Genomic DNA, 27,176 nt, shown 5'->3' with positions numbered 1-27,176 from the left:
AATTACAGTATAGTGTAAATATTATGAAGGAACTTAAGATCGTAATGACCAATTTAGGTAGGCTGACCAGGTAAGGACTCTCCTAGGTGATGCTTAGTCCATAGACTGAAGGGTGTGAAAGAATCAACCAAGTTCAAAACTGAGAGAAGAGCACTCCAGGCAGACAGCATCAGCGGAAAGGCTCCAAGCTGAGAAAGGGCTGAGTGATCTTTAGGAACAGAAAGGAGGCCAATGTGGCTGAACCAAGGGAGAGAATAGTATGAGATGAAGCTATTGAGATAAGCAAGAGTAAAATCATAGAAGGCCCTGATAAGGGCTTTGGATTCTATTTTAAGAATGAAGGGGAGCCAATCCAGCTCTGCCATCCAAAACACTATTAACCAGAAGTGGCTATTTAAATTAAAAATTAAAACTCCAGGCATGGTGTGAAGAAGAGACACGAATGACCTCCGGGCGGCCAAAGCCCATGCCGCTATATCTCCGCGTCCAGTGCCACCGTCACCCCCATGCCCAAGAGGAAGGCTGAAGTGGATGCTAAAGGAGATAAAGCTAAGGTGAAGAAGGAGCCATAGAGAAGATCTGCAAAGTTATCTGCTAAACCTGCTCCTCTAAAGCCAGAGCCCAAGCCTAGAAAGGCCCCTGCAAAGAAGGAAGAGAAGGTACATGGGAAAAAGCGGGAAACTGACGTTGGCAAAGATTGAGAATAACCCTGCAAAAAACAGAGATGCCAAAACAGACCAGGCACAGAAAGCTGAAGGTGCTGGAGATGCCAAGTGAAGTGTGTGCATTTTTGATAGCTGTGTACTTCTTGTGACTGTACAGTTTGAAATACTATTTTCTATCAAGTTTTATAAAAATGCAGAATTTTGTTTTACTTTTTTCTTTTAAGCTATGTTGTTAGCACACAGAATATTTCATTGTTATTTGGGCCGAAGGGCATATATCACTAACAGTATCTCTGAAGCTAGACTGATACAAATGGAAAAACACCATTCCCTTGTAGTTTTGAGAATCTTCCTTTTGGCTCCCAGGAGGAGGGATTCCTTGATGTTGCAACACATTAGCCACCTTGGCACAAATGCCTTGTGGTGTGGAAAAACTAAAATTCTTTTTTTTTTTTTTGTCCTCTTCTCCCTGTCTGCCTTCAACTTAGACTTAACTCCCTTAAACCCAGAGATCTGTTGGAACTTTACCCCAAGACATGGTTCCCAGTATATGTCAGGCAATCTGGACTTTACAGTGTCACCATGGAGAGGGCATCCCTCAAAAGACCTCCTTTTTTAGCTTGTGGATCTTCAGATTGCCAATTATGCTATCTTCATTTCATTTCCTGAAAGTCAGTGTCTGCTTGTGAAAAGGTTGTTGAACAACATGCTAAATGTGAAATGTCAACCCTCACTCTTTCCCTGTTCAGGGGATCAGATGAAGACTCCACTGGGTTTTATAGTGGCTTTCTGATTTTGGTAATCCATGGAAGAAGGGAGTATAATAGTTATGGAACATTGTTAATGACTATCTTCCCATGTGCTGCCTGAAATACCATGATTGTTTATGGAAAGTATCGTTAATAAAGCTGGATACAGTTTGGCTTGGAAAAAAGTAATAAAAATAAATAAAATTCAAACTTCAGTTCCTCAGTTGCATCAGCCATGTTTTAAGTGCTCAGTGGCCACTTGTGGCTAGTGGCTATCATATTGAACAGTGAAGATATATACCATTTCAATCTTCACTGAAAGCTGTATTAGACAGCACTTACTGGAGAGTTTTGAGCAGGAGAGGGACACAATCTCATATTTTTTAAAACTACCAGTAGAGGACAAAGCTATTAATAGAAAGATAGGGAATAAATGTCCCTAGAGGATTTGGCCAGTCCATAAAGGCCCCACTGCATCTGAAGGCTACTGGATTTAGCTATGACTTATGACAGACTCAAACCTGTCTGATAAGGTCCTCCTCAACACCAGTGAGTGGGCCTCCCTTCTCAACCACCACCACCAAAACACTGAGTAAATAACAGAGAATGGTTCAAAAAGCCGTAAAGCATTAAAGCAAGAAATTTATTACCAGGCTGAAACAGACAAGGCAAGAATCATCTTTGGCAGTAGAACCAGAGAGATTCAGAAAATGAATCAGAAGTAAAGCAAACGGAACTTGCTGATGGAGGACATGTGGAGAATGAGGGACATGTGAACTCAAGATGTACATTTAGAGTGATGGAATGGATGCAAATTTATTGAGATAGTAAAGACTAAGGAAGAAACGGATTGGGGAGAAAAAAATCAATACATCTTTTAGAAATATATAAATTTTGAGACGGCTGTAAATTATGAAGTGGAAATGTCTAATAGATTTGGAAATACGTGAGTCTGGAACCCTAGGGAGAGAACAAGGCTGGATACATGTATTTGGGAGTTGACATAGATAGTCTATCTACATTATTCTTTGAGGTCACCCAACATCTGGGACCCCTGCTATGTTTAGGAATTTCCTCATATTACAAATCTGAGTAGGAGTCAGATACCATGTCCCAATAGAAAAGCTGGAAATAGCAAATTCTTGCTTTCTCAGCCTGCCTTACAGAAATTGGATTTGCTAATTAGATATGCCCATTCCAGACTTTAATCCAGAAAGTCAAAACTCAAAGAAGCAGTGAGTAAGTGAAACCCATTCTGGCAAGGGTAGCAGCAGTAGAAAGTGCCATGTTCGCTTTCCAAAACTAATAGGGTTTCAGAAGCAATTTTGAGGGTTAACGTTTTAAGGAGTACCTCATACCATTAGTTTAGGGTGGAACACTGGCAAGAAGCTCAGAAAAAAAAATACAAAAACCATTTTACTGTCTATTATCTTTGCTTTCTTTACATTGCAAAAATTTTTAATGAACACCAGGAAAAAAATACCTGCTAAAATGAGGTCATACTGCAACTTATCTGATTTATTTTAATAAGACTGAATCAGTCACTACATTTGTAAAAATAAACAATGAAACTAAAGCCATCTTAATAAAAAAATTGTTTTAAGAGAGTCACAAATAAGAGAAAAAATATAGATGAAGATTAAAAAAGTCTACAATAGTATAAAAATGTTTAGAAAACTTTCAATTGAACTAAAATTGTGGTATGTCTGCTTCACTGATGATTCAAATAGGTATCTGGATACATAAAGAACTTAAAAATAAGTAGTGGTATGATTAATTAATAACACAGGGATATTTCAGTTAATGTTCAAAATAAAATAATTTTAAAATACTCTTTCCCACTTATACTATAAAAAGTCTAAAAATTATATTATAATAAAAAATACCTCATTTAGGTCAGTCATATAGGTTCATCTGCTGCAAAAGGTCAGGTGTAACCAATATTGTGTTAATAAAGGAAGACTTGGGCTTCACCTTCTAACTTATCAAGAAACTAATACTGATAATAAGTGTGTATGTCCATCTAATCATGAAAAGTATAGAGAATTTAGTTCAGAAATTTAGGAAAAAGTTTTATTCATTGTATACATACTTTATTTTTTAGTAAGGTTGGGGGAGCTGGTAAGATGGAACAAGCAATATTTACCTTTTAATACCATGTTATTAAAATTATCAAAATTAAAATCATTGGCTAGGGAAGTTTAGTGAAAGCAAAATCTAGCAGAACTCATTTTCTAAGCAATTCTCTTGATAAACAACACTTGAGAAGTGAATAAAGGGAAGTTTTCATTTTCAATATTTTATTTAAGATCAAGATGGCATTTTTATAATCAATTGGAAACAAGATAAATTCAAATGGAATTTACTGATACATTCCTAAATAAATATTAGAATTCTGTTGAGGAGAATCAGCTATTGTTGAAATACAGTACTAATAAATTTATTTGGAAATAAAAACCAAATGGCTGCTCAGACAAACTATGGACTTTGAGGAGATGATTTTGTTATTTTTATTTTTTTAATTAAGAATTTGTTCAATGAGGGATGTGTGGCTGGCTCAGTCAGTAGAGCATGCAATTCTTGGTCTGAGGGTTGTAATTTCAAGACCCACGCTGGGTGTAGAGATTACTCAAAAATAAAATTTAATTTATAGGGCACCTGGGTGGCTCAATCGTTAAGCATCTGCCTTCAGCTCAGGTCATGATCCCAGGGTCCTGGGATCGAGCCCCACATCAGGCTCCCTGCTCCACAGGAAGCCTGCTTCTCCCTCTCTTACTCCCCCTGCTTGTGTTCCCTCTCTTGCTATGTCTCTATCAAATGAATAAATAAAAAATCTTTAAAAATTTTAATTTAATTTAAAAAAAGAATTTGTTGGATAAAATAAGCAGTAGATATAGATATAGACAAAAAGAATCAGTGACTAGAAGACACATTAAATAGAAATGAAGTAAAATGCCAATTAAAAGAAAAAGATTATCATACTGGATTTAAAAATCAGTATATGCTGCTTTAAAAAGACACATCTTAAACACTGAATGGAAAAGAATGAAAAAAGACATACATACCAAAATAGAGCTGGTATAGTTTTATTAACATAAGGCAACAAATATTGGCTAAAGGGCATTATTAGAAATAAAGGGTATTTTGGGCGCCTGGGTGGCTCAGTCGGTTAAGCGACTGCCTTCGACTCAGGTCATGATCCTGGAGTCCTGGGATCGAGTCCCACATCGGGCTTCCTGCTCGGCAGGGAGTCTGCTTCTCCCTCTGACCTTCCTCCCTCTCGTGCTCTCTATCTCTCATTCTCTCTCTCTCAAATAAATAAATAAAATCTTAAAAAAAAAAAGAAATAAAGGGTATTTTATAATGACAAAAGGTTTAGCTTACTAAAAACATAAACATTGCCTTAAAATATATAAAAAATGTAATGCAAATACACAAAAACAAAAGGAAAATCTGAGAAAGGAGAATAGCTAAATCTATAATTACAGTGGAAGATTTTGATATATTTCTTTCAGTAATTGATTATATAAGCAGATTAAAAATATAAAAAGGATATGGAAGATTTGAAGAACCCAATATACAAACTTGAGCCATTTAGTGAATGACAGATGTATTCCTTTCAAGCTCAATCTATGAAGCCAGCCTAAACTTGATTGTAGAAGCTGCTTTTATTTTTTTTTTTAAGATTTTATTTATTTGTCAGAGAGAGAGCACAAGCAGGGGAAGCAGCAGGCAGAGAGAGAAGCAGTTTCCCTGATGAGCAAGGAGCCTGATGCGGGACTCGATCCCAGAATCCTGGGATCATGACCTGCGCCAAAGGCAGACATTTAACTGACTGAGCCACCCAGGTGTCCAGTAGAGGCTGCTTTTAGACAACAGGCTTGAGCAATGGAATGTAGAGCAAGGCAAAAGAGCCCACAGGGACCACCTAGCTGAATACAGACAGGCCCATCAGGAAACCCACCTCAAAATATCCATCAGCCCTAACTGACCAATGGAGTACTAATACATTTACCAAAAAAGGGAAAATTCCATATATCCCAATACCTCCTCACCTTCCCCCTTTAAAAACAGCCCTCAACCACTGCCTCATCGCAGTCTCTCCTCTGCTGTCCTGCCCCTTGCTCCCTTGTGGTGTATTTAATAAACTTTTATCTCCTTTGTCCTGCCTCAGGTGAATTCTTTCACCACCCATACCAAAAGCCCCCACCCAATCGTCATCACCCCACATTTGAGGGCCCCCATCCGGTTGGGAGAAACACACTGATTTGACAATCACAATACAAACATACACATGTGAGCACACATACACACACACAAGCCATTTTCTCATATTCATGGGTAAACAAAATATTAGCAAACCAAAGACAGCAATAAATTAAAAGCCTAAAATATCAAGACATGTAAAATGGGCTTATTTTAGGGAAAATAAAATAAAATAAAATGGGCTTATTTTAGGAACACAAGCCTAGTTAAACTTTCAAAACTCAATCAAACCCAAAATAATCTTGAAAATGAACAAACTTGGACTTATACTTCCTGGTTGTGAAACTTAGCACAAAGCTACCTGAGACAGTGTAGTACTAGCATGATGATAGATCAATGGAATAGATTTTAGAGTCCAGAAATAAACTCTTACATTTACGGTTAGTTCATTTTTCACAGGGGTGCCAAAACAATTCAACAGGAAAAGAACAGTCTTTCCAAGAAATAGCACTAGAGCAACTAGATATCCTGATACAAAAGAATGAACTTGGACCCCTAACTAACACCATACATAAAAATTAACTCAAAATGGATCAAAGACTAAAATGTAGTAGGCAAAATGGAAAAACTCTTAAAAGAAAGTAAAAGAATAAATCTTCATGACCTTGGGTTATGCGATGGTTTCTTAGCTACAAAGCCAAAACTAAAAGCAACAACAAAATAGATAAACTGGACTTCACCAAAATTAAAAACTTTACAGCTACAAATCAAGAGAATGAAGACAGCTCAAAGAAGGGGAGACAATATTTGTACATTATGTCTGACAAAAATAAAGAAGAATTACAACTGAATAATAAAAAAAATCCAATTTAAAAATGGGCAAAAGATCTGAATACACATTTCTCTAAAGAAGGTATACACATGGCCAATAAGCACACAAAAGGATGTTCAACACCATTAGTAGTAAGGAAACTGCAAATCAAAACGAAAATAAGACGCTTCACACTCAGTAGGATGGCTAAAAGAAAAATGATAGATAGTAACAAGTGTTGACAAAAGTGTAGAGAAATTAGAACCTTCAAACACCTTGTGGAAATGTATAAAAATGTAGCACTGTAGAAAACGGTCTGGCAGTTCATCAAAAAGTTAAACATAATTACTTACCATAAGACCTGGAAATTCTACCTCTAGGTATACACCCAAAAGAAACAAAAACACATGCACACAAAAGCTTGCATACAAATTTTCACAGCAGTATTATTCATAAAAGTAAAAATGGGAAACAAACAAAATGTCCATCACCTGATGAACTGGTAAAGAAAATACAGTGTATCCATAACAATGGAGTATTATTTGACAATAAAATGCAATGAAACACTGATATATGCTATAACATGGATGAACACTGAAAACATTACACTAAGTGACAAAAGCCAGTCACAATGAACCACATATTGTGTAATTCCATTTATATGAAAGGTCCAGATTAGGCAAATTCATACAGACATAAAGTAAATGAGTAGCTGCCTAGGGTTAGACTCGGGACAGGGGGTGGGAAGAGCAGGATGGCAGAGAACAGAGAGCAATTGATAATGAGTACCGGGTTTTTTTTAAAGTGATGAAAATGTTCTAAAATTAGATTGTGATGATGGTTCCAAAACTCTATGAATATAACAAAACTCACAGAATTACAAAGTGAATTTTACGGTATGTGCGTTACATCTCAATTAAGCTGTTAAAAAATGCACTGTGAAAAAAGTTCAATCAATGTAATTCTCAAAAATAACAAAATAAAGAAGTTGTACAGTCATCTCAACAGTGGCGAAACAAGCATTTGATAAAATTTGAAATTCATTTACAACAAAAGCTACCCGACATAGGAAAAACAGAAGAGAACTTCCTTAATATGATACAAGTTTTTACCAAAAACCTTCAGCAAACATCATACTTAAGGTAAAATGTTGAAAGCTTTCCCTGCAAGGTCATAAAAAACACAAATATGCCTGTTATTGCCAATTTTATTTAATAGTGGAATCACCTCAGTTGAATAAGACAAAAGGAAAAGGACAAAGAAAGAAGAGGAAAAAAAATTAAAATTTGGTTCCAGTCCAAGACAGCAATGTAAGAAGATCCTGAACTCATCTCCTCCATGGACACACCAATTCTATACCTATTTACTACAGAACAACTCCTCCTGAAGAACTGAGGGGTGAGTGAACAACTTCTATATAACAAAAGATAGACCACATAGAGAAAGGCAAGAGGGATGAAGACATGGTAACAAAGGAAATCCCACCTCTGATGCTGCAATCTGCAGTGTAAGGGATAAGACTGAAAGACACAGAGCAGATTCTTCTACCCTGGGGCACAGAAAAAAAAAAAAAAGCGACAGTTTAAAAGGGCAACTACAATATAAAGGAACTAGCTCTAGAACCCCGCTGAATGGTGGAGCTGCTGGAACTCTCTCCAAGTATGAGAGGCTGGCAAACCCCACATTTACGCACATCTTCCACCTTGAGAGTACAGACGGCAGCAGGGTCCAGGTGTTAATACCCAGCCTACCACATTAGTGACCACAGGGTCCCTGGCCCATAGCAGCCCCGGATGCCCTGGGCACAGAAGAAAATGTCAGGGTTTCAAAGAGAAGCTAGTTTGTAAAATATCCAGCCATAGATCTCCATCAAACAGCAAGGGAGCTGCTGGAATTCTCTCCAGGATGGAGGAGCTAGAGAGCATCACAGTTTACATTCTATATCCACTTTGATAGTGGATATAGAATGATAGCAAACAGGAGCAGGGTCTGGGAGCCCTATGTAGCTTATTCGCTCAGTGAGCCATGGGTCCCTAGCCCACACCAGGCCCAGCCATCCCACGAAAACAGCCCCAGAGCAGCACACACAAGGACACTCCTGGTCAGCACTTGCTTACAATTCCAGCCATACTGCCAAGGTGATATAGGATGGAAGCACCCCAGAACACCCCAGGCCCACACCACTCTGGCTCCAGCTCCAGAAAGCTTGCTAAGGCAGCCCTGGTACAGAGTGCTCCAGGACCTCCCGGATCACCCCTGCTTAGGCTCCAGCCACCCATGCAAGGCACCCCCCCACAGAGCGTTCCAGAAATCCCCAGCCCATGTCCACATCAGTTTTAGCTACCTGCCAAGGGCACCACCTAAATGGAATGCAGCAGGACATCACTGTCCCAACCCCACAAAGTTTCCAGCCACCTTGCCAGGGCAACCCCCTGCATGAGCACAGCAGAACATTCTAGCTTCTACCGGTCTCAGCTCCAGTCACCCCACCAGGGAATCCCCTGTGCTACGCATCCCAGGACATCCTGGCTTGCACCCACTTCAGGTTCAACTCCAGGGCACCAGCTACATGGAGAGCCCTAGGAAATGCCCCAGCCCATGCATACTTCAGCTATAGCTATCCAACCAAGGTGCCCCTGCATGTAGCACAAGGGACACCCTGGCCTGCACCCTGCCTCAGCTCCAGCTGCCCCACCAGGGCACCCTCTATGCAGCAAACCCTGGGACACTTCAACTTCAGCTACACTGCCAGAGTGCCCTTTGTGCAGAGAACCCAGGGACAGTACTGGCCCGCACCCACTTCAGCTTTAGCTGTCCTACCAAGGCACCCTCTGCACAGTCCCAGGACACTCCGGATAGCATGCATTTCAACATTAGCTGTCCTGCCAGGGTGCCCCCTGCACAAAGAGCCCTGAAACCACCCCAACGTATGCCCACTTCAGCTCAGGCCATCATATCAGGTCAGCACAAGTACAGACTGTCCCAAGAGCCCCAGTGCACTCCAAACACAGCTCCAGCTGGCCAGCCAAAGTCACCAGGCACACACAGTCTTCACAGGGGACAATTACAGAATCAACTGTTCCACCTAATCATTAGAAACAAATACAGAAAGTCAAGCAAAACGAGGAGACAGAGGAATATGCTCCAAATGAAACAAAACAAAAGCAATATGCTTGATAAAAGTTTAAAGTAATGACCATAAAAATGCTTACCACATGGAAAAGTGGAAAAAATTAATAATTTTGACAAAGAGAAAATATAAAAAAAAAAAACAATCAGAATTGAGGAATATAATAAGTGAAATAAAAATTACACTAGAGGGAATCAACAAAACATTAGAGGATGCAGAAGAACAGATCAGTGATCTGGAAGACAGGGTTTGGAAAATACCTGAGATGAACAGCAAAAAACAAATTCAAAGCACAATAATTTTAAAAATGAGGATAAGGTAAAGGTTCTCTTAGACAAGACCAAATAAACAATCACATTATAGGGGTCCCAGAAGAAGAAGAAAGGAAAAGGTAGAGAACTTGATTGAAAAAATAATAGACATAAACTTCCCTAACCTGGGAAGGAACAGACATTCAGATTCAGTAAGCATAGAGAGTTCCAAAAAAGATAGCCCAAGACGGTGCACACTATGACATATAATAATTAAAATGTCAAAGGTTTAAGATAAAGACAGAATTTTAAAATCAGCAATAAGTAAGTTACACACAGGGGAAACACTCTAAGGCCGTTAGGTGATTTCTCAGCAAAACCTTTACAGACCAGAAATGAGTGGCATGATATATTCAGAATGCTCAAAGGAAAAAAACCTACAACCAAAAATAGTCTATCCAGGAGGATTATCATTCAGAATTGAAGTAGAGATAGAACTGCCAGATAAACAAAAGCTAGGAGTATATCACCACTAAAGCATCCTTAAAAGAAATCTTAAAGGGAATTATTTAAGTGGAAAAGGAAAGTTCATAATTAGAAGAAAATTACAAATAAAAATATGAAAAATAAGGGGCACTTGGGTGGCTCAGTCTGTTAAGCATCCAACTCTTGATTTTGGCTCAGGTCATGACCTCAGCGTTGTGACATCAATGTATTCAAGCTTAAGTGACCATCAAGTTAATATAGACTGCTATATATTTAGAATACTACATCTGAACCTCATGGTAACCACAAACACAATGCCTATAATAAATACACAAAAATTAAAGAGAAAGAAAGCCAAGCATAACACTACAGAAAATAATCAATCACTAGGAAAGAGAGCAAAAGAAGAAAAAAGGATAGAGAAGACCTACAAAAACAACTAAAAACAATTAACAAAACAGCAATAGACACATGCCTAGTAATAATTACTTTAGACGTAAATAGATTAAATGATATAATCAAAAGACAAAGGGGGGCAGAAAATTTAAAAAAAAGAGAGAGAGAGAGAGCCATCTATACACTGCCTACAAGAGACTCCCTTCAGAGGGGTGCCTGGATGGCTCAGTCCGTTAAGTGTCTGCCTTCAACTCAGGTCATGATCCCAGAATCCAGGGATCAAGCCCCACATTAGGCTCCCTGCTTAGCAGGGAGCCTACTTCTCCCTTCCCCGCTCCCACTGCTTGTGCTCTCTCTGTCAAATGAATAAATCTTTGAAAAAAAAAGAGAAAGACTCCCTTCAGACCTAAAAACACATAGAAAATGAAAGTTAAAGGAAGGAAAAAGATAGTCCATGCAAATAAAGTGAGAAAAAAGCAAGGTAGCAATACTTCTATCAGACAAAACAGACTTTAAAACTAAGAATATAACAAGAGACAAAAAAGGACACTACATAATGATAAAGGGGACAATTCAAAAGGGGATATAACAATTGTAAACATCTATGCACCCAATGATGGAGCACCAAAACACATTAACACAAGAGTTAATACAGATAAAGGGAGAAATTGACAGTAATACAGTAATAGTAGGATACTTTAACACCTCAGTTACATCAATGGATAGTTCCTCCAAGCAGAAAACCAATAAGGAAACACCACCTTTGAATTAGACCAGAAGGACTTAACAGATACATAAAGAACATCTGATCCCCAAACAGCAAAATACATATTCTTTTCAAGTGCACAGGGAACATTCTCCAGGACAGATCACATCTTAGGCCACAAAACAAGTCTCAATAAATTGAAGAAGACTGAAATCATACCATGCATCTTTTTTTACCACAACAGTATGAACCTAGAAATTAATCACACGAAAAAACTGGAAAAAACACAAATAGGTGGAAGCTAAGATATGCCAATAGGTCACCAAAGAAACCAAAGAAGAAATTAAAAAATACATGGAGACAAATGAAAATGAAAACACAATGGTCCAAAGTTTTTGGGACACAGAAAAAACAGTTCTAAGAGGAAAATATTTAGTGATACAGGTCTACCTCAAGAAACAATATAAATCTCAAAGAAACAATCTAAACTTACAACTAAAGGAACTAGAATAAGACCTAAGAAAGCCCACAGTTAGTAGGAGAAAGGAATTAATAAAGATCAGAATAGAAATAAATGAAACAGAGACTAAAATCTTAACAAAAAAATAGAAAAGATCAATAAAACTAAGAACTGGTTCTTAGAAAAGATAAACAAAATTGAAAAACCTTTAGCCAGACTTATCAAAAAACAAAATCAAACAGGAGAAAAAAAAATTAGAAATGAAAGAGGAGAAGTAACATTAAACACCACAAAATTACAAAGAATTGTAAGACAATACTATAAAAAATTATGCCAACAAGTGGACAATGTAGAAGAAACAGATAAATTCCTAGATACACAATGTCCCAAATCTGAATCAGGAAGACATAGAAAATCTGAACAGATAATTAATGGTAAGAAAATTAAACTGGTAATCAAAAAGCTCCCAACAAACAAAAGGCCAACACCAGATTGCTTCACAGGCAAATTTTACCAAATATTTAAAGAAGAATGAATACCTGTTCTCCTCAAACTAGTCCAAAAAATAAAATAGAAAAAAAAAAAACCAACAACTTCCAAATTCATTCTATGAGGCCAGCATTACCCTGATAGCAAAGACACTACTAAAAAAAGAAAAATACTATATCCCTGAACACAGATGCAAAAATCTTCAACAAAGTATTAGCAAGCCACATTCACAATACATTAAAAGGATGAGTCACCACAATCAAGAGGATTTATTCCGGGGACATAATAATGGTTCAATATTAGCAAATCAATCAGTGTGATATGCCACAATCAGCAAAATTAAGGATAAAAATCATTTGTTCAATCCCAATAGATGCAGAAAAAGCATTTGACAAAAACCAACATCTGTTCACAATAAAAACTCTCAAAATAGGTTTATATGGACCATACCTAAACATAATAAAGGCCATATATGAAAAAACCATAGCTAACATCATACTCAATGGTGAAAAACAAAGAGCTTTTCCTTTAAGATCAGGAACAAGACAAGCATGTCCGCTCTCACCACTTTAATTCAACATAATATTGGAAATCTTAGCCACAGCAATCAGACAAGAAAAATAAATTAAAGGTATCCAAATTTCTAAGGAAGAAGTTAACTTGTCACTATTTGCAGATTACCTGATACTACACATAGAAAACTCTAATGACTCCAGGGGTGCCTGGGTGGCTCTGTCAGTTAAGCGTCTGACTTCAGCTCAGGTCATGATCTCAGGTTCTGGGATCGAGTGCTGCAACGGGCTTGGTGCTCAGCAGGGAATCTGCTTGTCCTTCTCCCTCTCTCTGTGCCCCTCCCCGCTCATGTGCACTCTCTCTCTCTAATAAATAAAATCTTTAAAGAAAATTCTAAAGACTCTCCATAAAACTATTAAAATACATGAATTTGGTAAAGTTGAGGGTTACAAAATTAATATACATACATCAGTTGCATGAATTTGGTAAAGTTGAGGGTTACAAAATTAATATACATACATCAGTTGCATTCCTATACACTAATAACAAAGTAGCAGAAAGAAAAATTAAAACAATCCCAGTAAAAAGAATAAAATACCTAGAAATAAACTTAACCACAAAGATCAAAGACTTACTCTGAAAACTATAAAATACTGATGAAGAAATTAACGATGACACAAATAGAAAGACCCTCCATGCTCATTCACTGGAAGAATATTGTTAAAATGTCCCAACTACCCAAAGCGATCTACAGATTCAATGCAATCCCTATCAAAATACCAAGGGCATTTTTCACAGAATTACAACAAATAACCCTAAGACTCGTATGGAACCACAAAAGACCCCGAACAACCAATGCAATCTTGAGAAAGAACAAAGCTGGAGGTATTACAGTCCCAGATTTCAAAATATACTACAAAGCTATAGTAATCAAAACAGTATGGTACTGGCACAAAAACAAGACACATAGATCATCAGAACAGAAAAGAAAGTCCAGAAATAAACCCATGCTTATATGGTCAACTAATCTATGACAAAGGAGGCAACAATACATAATAAGGAAAAGACAGTCTCTTCAATAAATGGTGCTGGGAATACTAGACAGCTACATGCAAAAGAATGAAACTGGACCCCTTTCTCACATCATACACAAAAATAAACTCAAAATGGATTAAAGACCTAAATGTGAGAAATGAAACCATAAAACTCCTAGAAGAAAACATAGGCAGTAATTTCTTTGACTTCGCAATATTTTTCTAGATATGTCTCCTCAGACAAGGGATCGGGACTATAACAAAATAAAAAGGGAAGGAAACCATCCACAAAATGAAAAGGCAACCTAGTAAATGGGAAAAGATATCTGCAAAAGATCTATCTGGTAAGGCAATAATATCCAAAATATATAAAGAACCTATACAACTCAACACCGAAAAAACAAATAAATCTGATTAAAAATGGGCAGAGGACCTGAATGGACATTTTTCTAAAGAAGACATACAGATGGCCAACAGACACATGAAAAGATGCTCAACATCACTAATCATCAGGGAAATGCAGATCAAAATCACAATGAATTATCACTTTAACCTTGTCAGAATACCTAGAATCAAAAAGATAAGAAATAATAAGTGTTGGCGAGGACACAGAGAGAAAGGAACCCTCACACACTATTGCAATTGCTGCAGCCACTGTGAGAAACAGTATGGAGGTTCCTCAAAAAATTAAAAAGAGAATTACCATATGATCCAGTAATTCCTCTAGTGGGTATTTTCCCAAAGAAAACAAAAACACTAACTCAAAAAGATATATGCACCCTATGTTTACTGCATCATTACTTACAATAACCAAGATATGGAAGAAACCCAAGTGTTCCTCAATAAATAAATGAGTAAACAAGTTGGGGTATATATACAATGGACTATTACTCAGCCATAAAAAGGGATGAAATCTTGCCATTTGCAACATGGATGGACCAAAAGAGTACTACACTAAGTGAAGTAAGTCAGACAAAGAAAGACAAATACTATGTGATTTCACTTATATGTGGAATCTAAAAAACAAAACAAATGGATAAACAAACAAGCAAGAGCAGAAACAGACCCATAAATAGAACACACCAATGGATGTAGTGGCAGGGGTGGGAGGGAGGCATAAGCAAAATGGGTGTAGGACAGCAGGAGACACAAGTTTCTAGTAATGGAACAAATAAGTCACAGGGATAAAAGACACAGCATAAGGAGTATAGTCAATGGTATTATAATTAAAGTTGCATGATAATTAAAGTTGCATGAAGCTATGTGGTGAGCATAGCATAATGTATAGACTTGTCAAATCATTATATTGTATGCCCTAAACCAATGTAACATTTGTGTCAACTATACTTCAATTAAAAATATAAAGTAAAAAAATTAAATTATAACAGATGACATAGCAGGATTATGTACACAGAATAAAAATAACTTATATATAACTAGTAGGTTTATAAGCAAATTTAGTAAGATTAATGAATACATAATCAATACACAGAGTCAATTGTGTTCCTCTATATAAACAAAAAGCAGAAAATAAAATTTTAAACTAAAACCATTCTCAAGAGCATCAAAAAATTCAAATTTTAGAAATAAGCCTAATAAAAAGAAATTCAAGAATTGTAAACAAAAATTATAAGAGATGTTTAGTAAAATTAAACGAGACATAAAACAAAGAAGTGATAATCCTGTTAACAGACTGGAACTGATTATAATATAAACAAACTCTTGAGATGATGTGACATGTCACTAAAACAACATGAACATCAGCAAAAACAGGTATTAGTTCTGAAGGTGGGGGAGAAAACTGATTATTTTTGGAGTGCCTATCACAGTGTCTTCTTTTTGCCAAGAATTGGAACACATACTGTCTCATTTAATCCTCCTAAGAACTTTATGAAACAAGTATTTTTTTTCTTCCCTAATGAGGAAACTATGACACAGTGAGTGAGAAAGCCAGGATTCAGATGTAAGCTTGTATGGCTACAAAGCCTAAAAAGAAGTAAATCTTCATCCAAAGAATTAAAACACAAGCAAAAGTCAAACAAACTAACAGGGCGCCTGGGTGGCTCAGTTGGCTAATCGTCTGCCTTTAGGTCAGGTCAGGATCTCAGGGCCCTGGGACTGAGCCCAGTGTTCAGCTCCCTGCTCAGCAGGGAGTCCACTTGTCTCTCTGTCCCTCCCCCCGTTCCTTCTCTTTGTCTCTCTCTCTCTCTCAAATAAATAAGTAAAATCTTTTTTTTTAAAGATTTTATTTATTTATTTGAGAGAGAGAGAATGAGAGATAGCATGAGAGAGAAGAGGGTCAGAGGGAGAAGCAGACCCCCTGCCGAGCAGGGAGCCCGATGCGGGACTCAATCCCGGGACTCCAGGATCATGACCTGAGCCGAAGGCAGTCGCTTAACCAACTGAGCCACCCAGGCACCCAATAAGTAAAATCTTTAAAACAAACAAAAAAACAAATCCTGTCTTGATGTATGTATGCTCCTAGGAAGATGGGGTATGTGATCACTGGGAAAAATTGTTTGACAATTTTTTAAATAACTAAACATGCAACTACCATCTGACTCAGCAATGGTACTCCTGGGCATTTATCCTAAAGAAATCAAAACTTATGTCCACAAAAACAAACAAACAAAAACTACACATACACAAAAAAACAACTATTCATGAATGTTTACAGTAGTTTTATTCTTAACAGCCAAACACTAGAAAGAACTATTATATTCATAGTGAATGGTCAAACTGTGGTACATCTATATCATGGAACACTATTCACAAAAAAGAGGCACAACTGATACAACAATCTGGATCAATCTCCAGAGAATTATGCTGAGTGAAAAAAAGCCAATCTTTAAAGTTTACATATTGTTTGATTCCATTTATATAACGTTCCTGTAATGATAAAATTATAGAAGTGAAGAAGGGATTACTAGTTGCCAGGGGTGAAGGTGGAGAGGGACAGAAGTGATGGTTGCTATAAAAAGGCAACATGAGATATCCCTGTGGGATGCAACTGTTCTCTATCTTAATTATGTCAATATCCTGGTTGTGATATTGTACTATAGTTTTTTAAGATGTTACCATTGAGGAAAACTGGGTAAAACGTATGCAGGATCTCTTTGCATTATCTCTCACAACAGTATGTGAATTTACAATGATCTCAAAATAAAAAGTTTAATTTAAAAAAATGGGAAAACACTCTAGCTTAACACATAGCAATGGATCTCAAAGTGCAGGAGAATGAGGTCCACAAAGATAATACTCTAAGATTATGTAGCCACTGACAAGTAAAACGTATACCTGGGTCTCTGCTTCCTTTTCAACACAGGAATGCACCAACTCTGCTTCAGAGCTAAATCACAGTGAAAATATCTATCTTAAACAGTCAAAATATTTGTCCTGAAAAGAATTTCAGTTAAAAAACAAGTATCTAATGAATCTTATTTCTGAATTTCATTCTCTCACGCATTCAACAAAAATATATTTGGGTGTTGACATGGAGCAGACACTGCACCAGGCTCTGGAAACATAATAATAAAAAAATAGATGTAGTTTTGAAAAATACTATAGGGAGAGTACTAGGTGTTAAGGAAGCATAAAACAAAAATTCAGTTTTCAAATTTGGAGGTTTGGAAGGCTTCCTAAGAGATACATACATCAAAGCTGAGACATAAAGAATACACAATAACCAGATGAGAAGCATACACAAAGGCCCTGATTTGGAAATAAAAAGGTTTATAAGCCCTTCTACAATCTGCTCCCACTCCTACTACTGTCCCTCCTTCACTTTTTCTTCTCTGTCACAATGATGTTCTTAAATGTTCCTGCTTTGGACTCTGCACTAGCTGGTCCACTTGCTTATACCACTCTTCCCCCAATTATCTACATGGCTACTTCTCTTGATTCCTTCTTTTCTGAAATGTCAAATTTAAAATCTGACTACCTTATTTAAAATTTCAACTTTCACACTTGCTTCAGCAGCCCATATACTAAAATTGGAACGATACAGAGAAGATTAGCATGGCCTATGCCCAAGGATGACACACAAATTCATGAATTGTTACATATTTTTCAAAGACAGAATTTTAAAGTAAATGTGGCAACAATATGTGATTCTGGGTCAAGGGCATATGGGAGTTCTTGGCACTATTCTTGTGACTTTCTGTATGTCTTAAACTATTTCAGAATAAAAGTTTAAAAATTTAAAAACAAAAACAAACAAGAATTGCAACTCCCTATTATCTCTACCTTACCCTACGTTTTCTTTCTTGACAGCACTTACCACTTTGTAAGACACTATATGATTTAGTTTCCTATTGCAGTTTTTGTTTCTCTTTCCCTATGAGGGTATAAGCTCCAAAAGGACAAAGATTCTTGTCTGTTTTGTTTCCTGGTGTATTCCATGCACCTAGAGCTGCCTGGCACCAAGCACTCAATATTATTTGTTACATTCAAGTTTCAAAGGACAGGGGTACCATGATTAGAGAGTCTAGAGGTAGAGTAGTTCGAAGAGATGAGGAAGTATAAAGAAGGACCATAGGAGTGCATGGCTGAACTAGTGTGGAAATCAAATTCACAGCAGTCCAGGAACTAAGAAACTAGCATGTTGTGTCAATTGGGCTAAACATTCAAATGCAGAAATCACCCTAAGTAGATAGAAAGACAGTAAGTCAAATTCAAGTTTTAGCAGGGAAATTGGGGACGCAGTTTGCAGAGTGATTAAGATTAGAGGGAGGGTTGTTTATTGAATATAGATTAAGGCTTCCTATTAGAATATTAGGGTATTAGAACACCCTGAAGAGTCATCTCTTTGCCGGTGCTCTTCCCATGCTGGCATTGTTCTTCCCTCAGTAACTGGGTCCCCTTCTCTAAAGAGCCTTCTTTGCTCGCCCAGCTAAGAAGACAGCTGTCTCACATACTCCTTTTTTTTATAGCATATGTAATTCCTACCTCCCATGAGGCTAGGAGCCATGCCCGATTCAACTTTGTATTCCTTCCTGTCCCCAGCACACTGTGCACATTCTCTACCAGTATTTGTTGAATGAATAAAATAAATAATTTGTGATTTAAAAAAAGAGTTCTAAGATAGAAAGGATGCCTACATATGGAAAATTCTTCCTACTACAGAATATCAATCAAATCTTCTGTTGAAGTCAAGATCAAATTCAGTTAATCCAGATAACTAAATTTCATAAATTCATCCTAGTCAAACAAAAATAATCAGTGGAAATGGTTCCAACTAGTACAGCAATTTGGCTACATAGATACAACCATTAAATGCTGTGACAATGAAATGCCTTAACAAATCTTGGAGGACCTATGATAAAACATCTGATTACTCACTCCTCCTCTCCTTCCATCCCAATAATAATAAGAGGCAGGTGGATAGAGGCAAGGGAAGAGGACTAGAAGTCAGGAACCTCAGTAAATACCTCTCCCAACTAGGTTAGTAACCATGTAATAACAGAAATAATTCCAAGTTCCTTATTGGGGATATAAATTTGGCTTGAAAAAGTACCAGTTCCTGCAAGTGGTTAATATGGAGGTCTATTGGACAACTCTGCTTTAAAGTACATAGATTCCAGAAACCACAGATTCCCAAAAAAAAAAAAAACAAAGTTTATCATTGTAAGTTTCAAAAGGTAGTCAATGAAGAAATCTACTTATCCACTCAAATATTTTCAAAGTGATTATAGACAAAGTCATATATTCAATCACAGAAACTCTTCAAATCTGATCAAGACTTGAAAATGTACCTATGTCACATTTTAACATACTCAATGCTTTCATAATAGCATACATTCTCTTTACGTTTATATCTGATGTAGCTATATTTAAAAATTGTCAGTTAAGCTACAACCTAAATTAAATAAATGGAAATCACATTTTTGTCAATAAAACTGAATATTCTAAAATGATAAGTTAATGTCAGTAAATTACAAAATTATATATTTAAAAAATCATTTATGGGGCTTTAAAAACTACCATATCTAGTATCTAATTACTTTAAAAGCAAGGACACTAGAACCTTTCATTCTATAGGCAACTGTTTTCAGAATAATGATACAATACTTCCCACTTATTGAGTGACCTCTCTGTGAGGACATTTTTTTTTAAATCTCTTGTAATTCTCAAAGCAACTTACAAAGTATTATTATCCTCACATTAAGGTCAAGAAAATTGAGGTTCAGGAAAATTGATGTGAAATAATTTCTTACCAGTTAGCAACTGGTTATATTAAGTAAGCCTGGAACGGTGATTGTTCTAATTTTAAGTCTGAATTTTTGCCATTATACAACACTGCCTCTTAAAATCACTCACTCAACAAATACTTTTTGAGTGCCCATTATGTACCAGGCATTGCAGAAAATACCACATATACAAAGATGAATTTGTGCCATTGCAGCCTCACATCTTAGCCCAATCTAGGGCAGAAATAAGACTTATAAACAAATAATTGCAACACAATGTAATACGTGCTATGAAAGAAGTATATATATATATATATATATATATATATGAATACCATATAATAGTGGATGTGTTTGCTCTGTGTAAGGTAGCAAGCAATCAAAGAAGGCTTCACTTACGAGAAAAAAAATGCTTGTTATATGAGATATTATATTAAATATTTTTTTAAAAGATTTATTTGAGAGAGTGAGTGAGCACATGGTGGGAGGGGCAGAAGAAGTGGGAGAGAGAATCCCAAGCAGACTGGGTGCAGAGCCCCATACGGGGCTCGATCCCAGGACCCTGAGATCATGACCTGAGCCGAAATCAAGTCAGACACCTAACCAACTAAGCAATCCAGGTGCCCCTATGATATTAAATTAAATGTTGATGCAAGTTGAAACTTGAAGGAAAAGCAGGGTTTGCAGATGGACAATCAAGATAAGGATATTCTAGACAGGAGATGCCTTATTTGCAAAAGCACAGAAAATCCTAAGCAGTTTAGCATAGCTAAAAAATACAATGCTTGTGACAAGTGGTAAAGAAGTAATAATAGGCCAGGTTAGGGAGGTTCTCATATGCCATGTGAAAAAAGAGTCTGGACTTTATCCTGTAAGAAATTGGGGACCTTTCTTAGACTTTGATCAGGCCATTAGTTTACAAAAATTACCTTGTCAAACATGGAAAAATAGATGTGAGGGTGGGAAGAACATTTTAGAAGTCTACCACAAATAGACCAGGTAACACAATTTATAATTTTTTCGCTTCAGACTCCTCTATTTAATTACCTACCTGACATTTTGGACGTCTCACAGACATTTCTAGCCTAAATGTCCAAAACCAAAGTCTTATTTCTCCACCAAACTTGGGTGCTCCCTGTCCAATCTCTCGGTAATAGTACAACCATTCAAGTTACTCAAACCAGCAACTTGGGTTCGCTCTTGATTTCTCCCTCTCCTTTACCCACCAAATTAAATCCATTTATTACTAATTATTCCTAAGGCATATCTCAAATGCATTCATTTCTTTCCAGCTCCATTGCCATCCCAAGCTATTACTGCTCAACTGGAATACTGCAATAGCTCCCAAATGGACTCCCTGACATTTTCCTTAATATCGGTTGGTTTCCTTAAAGCACTTATTATAATTAGCAATTCCTTTTATCTATTTACTTGAATTTTGTCTTTCCCACCTATTAGAATGCCTTCATAAAATCAAAGACCATAAACTGTCTTGTTTATCATTTTACAGCACACTAGCATCAGCCGGGTCAATAAACAGTATTAACAGAACTACCACATACTTACTATAGGCCAGGCACTATTTTATGTGTTTTATGTATATGAAGTCATTTATTCCTCACAACAACCTGTGATGTAGGTATTCTTTTTTTTTTTTTTTTAAGATTTTTTATTTATTTGACAGAGAGAGACACAGCAAGAGAGGGAACACAAGCAGGGGGAGTGGGAGAGGGAGAAGCAGGCCTCCCGCCCAGCAGGGAGCCCGACGCCGGGCTTGATCCCAGGACCCCGGGATCATGACCCAAGCCGAAGGCAGACACTAACGAATGAGCCACCGAGGCACCCCTGTGATGTAGGTATTCTATTACCTCAATTTTATAGATAAGAAAACTAAGGCACAGATTGCTAACTAATCTGCACAATGTCACCCAACAAGTACATGGCAGAACCTAGAATCACATCTAGGCAGCCTGGAGCCCATTCTCTTGATTATTAGCTAGTACTTCTCTTAGTAGGTGCTCAATAAATATTTCTTGACCAAAAAACAAATGAGAAGAGGAACAGGTTTAGGGGACATGCTAATTTTGAAGTACTTGGAGAAGACTATGAAGTATAGAGGGATAGTTATAATAAGCATGCCGAAGGGGTGCCTAGGTGGCTCAGCCAGTTAAGTGCCTTTGGCTCAGGTCATGATCCCGGAGTCCTGGGATCAAGCCCCACATCAGGCTAACTGTTCAGGAGAGAGTCTGCTTCTCCCTCTGCCCCTCCCCCATCTCATGTTTTCCCTCTCTCTCTCTCTCTCTCTTTCAAATAAATAAATAAAATCTTTTTTAAAAAATAAGCATGCATTAGTCATCAACTTCTACTGGAAACCACCTGTAAAATGCAAGCCCCTTTATAATAAAAAGTGATCATATAATTTTTAAAAAATTGGAAATGCTCTTAAACTATAATCTTTTAGATTCAGTTCTGTAATAAAAACATGTTTTCACAAAGCACAGAGAGCCCCATTGAGCCTTGACTGTATCTGAAAAATTCTGTATTAATAAGAAATGAAATACTTGTCATTAAGTAGCATTCAGTATCTATATGTTAAACTTGTACTTTATTAAAATATAGAAGTGCCGAGATGTACTTTTAATTTGACAAAACGATACCAAAATCCATCTAAAAAATACAAGAAAATATGAGAATAACAAGAAAATACCGAAAAAAGAAGAGTGGAAGCACACTTTACCTACTTAATATCAAAACATAGTCTAAAGTTAGAGAAATTAAGATAATGTGTATGGTTCAAGTCGAAGACAGAACAATGGGGGGGAAAAAACAGAGTCCAAACAAAATCAAGTTTGTATAAATTGTAAAATTAAATTTAAGAACAAATTTTAAATTATATATTCATACTATTTTTTATCTAGTTTATAAGCATCAGAAATGCTTTTCTAAGCATCACAAACTAGAAACTATAAAAGAAAAAAGGCAGATTTCAAAAGTAAAATAATTAAAACTATTTCATGGAAAAACAGCATTAAAATTTAAAAAGACAAATTTCAAAATGAGAGTCAAGGCTTGCAAAATATGAGAGTTAAAAACCCAAGAAGTAATTCCTTTAAAATTAAGAGATTATGATAGCCAATAACAAGCTACTTAAAAGAGATTAAACAATGGACACTACACATATAAAAAATGCTCAACCAACAGAATTCAATTACAAACAAAATAATGAAGAATCACTTTTTGCAATCTGATTGGATGGAGTAAAAGATAGGAAATGGGTGCTCTCAAACACTGTTAGTAAGAAAGAAAATGGGCACAACCTTTCTGAAGAGCAATTTAGGAATTATAGAGTATTTGTGGTTAAATAACCTACTTCTAAAAAGTTAGATTTACAGGATAATCAGACAAGCATATAAAGATTTGTTCACAGAGCATTTTTTTTAAATGTTAATAATGGACCCAACAATCCCACTTCTGGGCACATATCCAAAAGAAATGAAAACAGGATCTTGAAGACATATGTGCACATCCATGTTGGCTGCAGCATTATTCACAACAGCTAAGAGGTAGAAACAATCTAAATGTCTATTGGCAGAGGAACAGATAAAATGTAGTGTATACACACACACAGGATTTATTCAGCTTTGAAAAAGGAAATCCAGTCATACGCTACAACATGGATGAACCTTGAGGATACAATGGTAAGTCAAATAAGCCAGTCAAAGAAGGACCAATACCGCCATGAGTTCACTCATACAAGATATCTCAAGTAGTTTAACTCTTCAAAAAAAGTAGAATGGTAGATGCCAAGGGCTGTGGGAGAGGGAAAAGGGAGTTGTACAAAAAGTGCAGTTTCAGTTTTACAAGATGAAAAAGTTCCACGTATCTGTTTAATACAAGGTACATACACTTGACACTATTGTACTATACACTTAAAAATGGTTAAGATTGTAATTTTATGTTTTTTACCACAATCAAAAAAAGTTAATCAAAAATAACATCCATCAAGAAGGAATTGATTGTTAGAGACATACAATGAAATACCAGATAGCAATCAAATATGATTTAAGATCTATCATCCAGTCATATCCGCAGCCTACTGTTGAATTAAAAAAAGTTTACAAAAAAGCAAGGTAGTATGATAGCATTCATGCAAATGTCTGTATCTATAATAGATCTGTAAGGATATTCACCCAAATTTAATGGTGGTATCTCTGGATAACAGTATTACAGATGACCTCCTTTTTTATATTTTCCTTGTTTTTAAACACAATGAGTACATACTATGTACGTGACAGAGAATACTTCAAAAGAAGTTACTGCCACCATTTGTTCCAGAATTCTAGAATGGAATTTTACATTTCTCTCTCCCTATGTGTCTATAGCACATATTGGGGAATTAATAAATATTTGAGAGGCAAGATGAGTAGTGATTAAGAGATCAGAAATGAGACAGACCTGCATATGAATCTCAGCTCCAAAATTTACTGGGGATCAAGGCCTTAAGGTCTTAATGAACGTCACTGAACACCAATTTCTTCAACCATAAATGTCACATAACAATACCTGCAGATTGTTTCAAGAAAAATGTACTTAAAGCACTTAATATCATTCCTGGCTGGGGAAACACTCAATAAAAAATGATGGCCACAATTACTATTTCTTGACTTGAAGAACTCACGACACAACAAAAACAAAACTAAGCATCTCTAGGAAACTACACTGCAAAATTATACTGAAAATCCGAACTGCATTAAGAAAACAAGAGATCTATATTGTACACCTTAAACTAATACTGTATGTTAACAAACTTGAATTAAAATTAAAAATTACCAAAAAAAAGAGATAATGCTTTGACTGTTGGTCCCACAACACTGATGCTTTACTGAAGGAAAAAAAAAACAAGAATGTTAATGGGCCATTTTTGAGTATTAATCCTGTACCCTTCCGTAGCTTATCTCCTTCCAACCAGTCTTTAGTAGTGTTTGTATATAAGGGAGTTGTTAGCTCAGAACTTCTAAGACCATTTTTATTCAGACGACCTAAAGCCATGCCTCATGCACGCAAAGCGGCTAAAAACATTAGAGGCACCCTCCACAAAGACACGTGTGCAATCTAATCGTGAGCAAGTGAAAAGATAAGAAAAATGGGACTCTGGGATTGAAGACTAGAGATGGAGAATGGCATTCTGGACTTGGGAACTACCGGCATCCCATTTCACCCACTCTTTCTTTAAAACACAATTACATGCCGTTCAACTTCCTATCTGTCTCGAAAGAAACTACTGACTTGCCCGCCACGCCACTCCGAAAGCCACACCTGGTATATTTGCAGCCGTATCTCCAACTCCCGCCACAGGTTTGGCTTGCGTCCGCGCCAAGGCGGAAGTGACTTCAAAGAGACAAACTGAAAGTAAGAGAGTTCAAATACCAGGAATCTAAAACCCCTGCGGCGTTCTGAGAAAACTCTTCTCTGACTACCCTTCTCTTTTATGCCTTCCTCTTCTGTTAGGGTGGCAAAAAGGATTCGCCGCACACTTGCAACCTGTTCCCCGCTCCAAACTCCAATCATTTAAGGTTGTCCCCTCTCATTGGTCAACGAAGTGCCATAGGTATCTCCCAGGAACTACAATTCCCGTCACGCCCGACGGGAAGTAAAAGCAAGAAAGGACAGCCGCGGGGGAAAAGCAGATTGGGAAATGCAGTCCCCTGCAGGCCGAACAGAGCGGTAACCCCGCCTTCCCCCACTGAAGCTGGAGAAACCAGGTGTTCTGCTTAGAACCCGTTACCGCTAAAGGGAGGAGCCAAGCCCTTAAGCAGCATTCCTCACTTCACCCTCCCATGGAGGATAAAAATGTTCATTCACTCCAAGAAAGCTTTATAAATATTCCCTAAGGAAATATGGTTGTCTTTCCGATTATCTTCAGGTTAGAAAAAACTCCACAGAACTCCTCCACCTCAGTCTCCCAACTCGTGGGAAAAGGTGCCTTTTTTACAAGTGGGCAAAATGGCTGTCCTCTTAGTTTTACCATTGGTTGTCTTTTGCGTCCTTCAAGGGCGGTTACTTATCACCGATTGGTTCTTTTTCTCTTGAGGGTGGAGGAAGACTTGGCACTGCTCTCCCGCGGCCCAGGAGGAGATAAAGGGGTGGAGAGAAGGTAGTTTGTTCAAGCCTGATTGGGTGATCCTCATGTCACTCGGAGGATGTATAACCTCTGATTTGTGGACTGCCCCTCAACGAGAACGAAGAGGCGGGGCTAGTGCGTGGTGGGAAGGGGCGGGATTTTGCCAGCCGCGGCTGCCGCTGGAGCCGGTGTCCGGGCTGGTGATGGGGTTAATTCCCTTTCGTAAGACTCTTACTTGCACCCACCCAGCCCCGCCGTCGCCCCGCCGCGCCGCGCTCCAACCGCCTCCTCCTCCTCAGTAACGCGGGTAAGAGATGCCCTCCCCTCCCCCCTCCAGCTCCCCGGGAATAACGCGCCTCGGTCCCCTCCCCCGCCCGCCAACCGGTAGCGCTAACGGAGAAGGAGGCAGGCAGGGGAGAGATGTATGTGAGAAGGTGGCTTTCCCCGCCGAGCCATCGGCGCCTCAGCCAGGCCCCCGCCGAGGTGCTGCTGCTGCCAGCCCGCCGGGAGGTCGGGTTCCGAGGGAGCCCGGCTCGCCTGGCCCGCCGCTGCGGCTGCGGCTGCAGCTGCATCCACTACCTTGTGCCCACCGCCCCCACTCGGGGGCCATGTGAAAAGCAAACCCCTCGAGGCCTAGCGGAGGAGGCAGGGGAAAGGTTCCCGAGTCCCTGCCATGGCTGCTGCTTGCTGCCTGTGCAGCCCCAGGGACTCGGGAACCAGCCACAGCAGGCCTGCCAGGAGCGGGTGCGGTGCGTGGTTCTGCTCTCTCGGGTGGCTGGCGCCGATGCCTCGGGCTCCCCGGCCCACCCTACGCCTCGGCCCCCGGCCTTGCAGCGGGAGAATTTTTAGAAAGGAAATAAGGCGTTCCGACCAGTTGGTAAAATGTAGGCATATTTTGCCTGTGGTACCAGAAAAAAGCACAATGGGATTATTGAAAAGAAAGTTGAATGACTGTCAGTGCCACGGACCCC

At 38.0% G+C, this 27,176-nt stretch overlaps 1 protein-coding gene, 1 non-coding gene and 1 pseudogene across 4 annotated transcripts in view; 2 read left to right on the top strand and 1 right to left on the bottom strand.

Moving 5' to 3' along the window:
• The window catches only part of ZRANB3 (zinc finger RANBP2-type containing 3), a 295,703-nt gene extending 269,688 nt beyond the window's left edge, over window positions 1-26,015 (bottom strand). Inside the window, exons 1-2 of one of the 3 annotated variants that reach the window (XM_028101349.2) lie at window positions 25,401-26,010; window positions 24,540-24,647 (exon numbers count right to left, since the gene is read on the bottom strand). The gene's annotated coding sequence lies outside the window, so the exon portion shown is untranslated. Of the gene's footprint in view, window positions 1-24,539; window positions 24,648-25,400 lie in introns of all 3 variants that reach the window. The other 2 variants (XM_088021735.1, XM_028101348.2) reach the window with 2 other exon arrangements.
• LOC114207318 (non-histone chromosomal protein HMG-17 pseudogene) lies at window positions 507-785 on the top strand (annotated as a pseudogene).
• On the top strand, window positions 17,863-17,965 carry LOC114207367 (U6 spliceosomal RNA). Its single transcript, XR_003608842.1, has one exon. It is a non-coding gene; the product is annotated as a U6 spliceosomal RNA (small nuclear RNA).
• Window positions 26,016-27,176: the final 1,161 nt, after the last annotated feature.

The sequence above is a fragment of the Eumetopias jubatus genome, unplaced genomic scaffold (assembly GCF_037043125.1).
Source record: "Eumetopias jubatus isolate StellerSeaLion01/CBP00866 unplaced genomic scaffold, mEumJub1_p1.0 scaffold_3, whole genome shotgun sequence".
Lineage (NCBI taxonomy): Eukaryota > Metazoa > Chordata > Mammalia > Carnivora > Otariidae > Eumetopias > Eumetopias jubatus.
The sequence above is the reverse complement of the archived record's forward strand: the minus strand, read 5'-3'. Positions and strand labels throughout refer to the sequence as shown.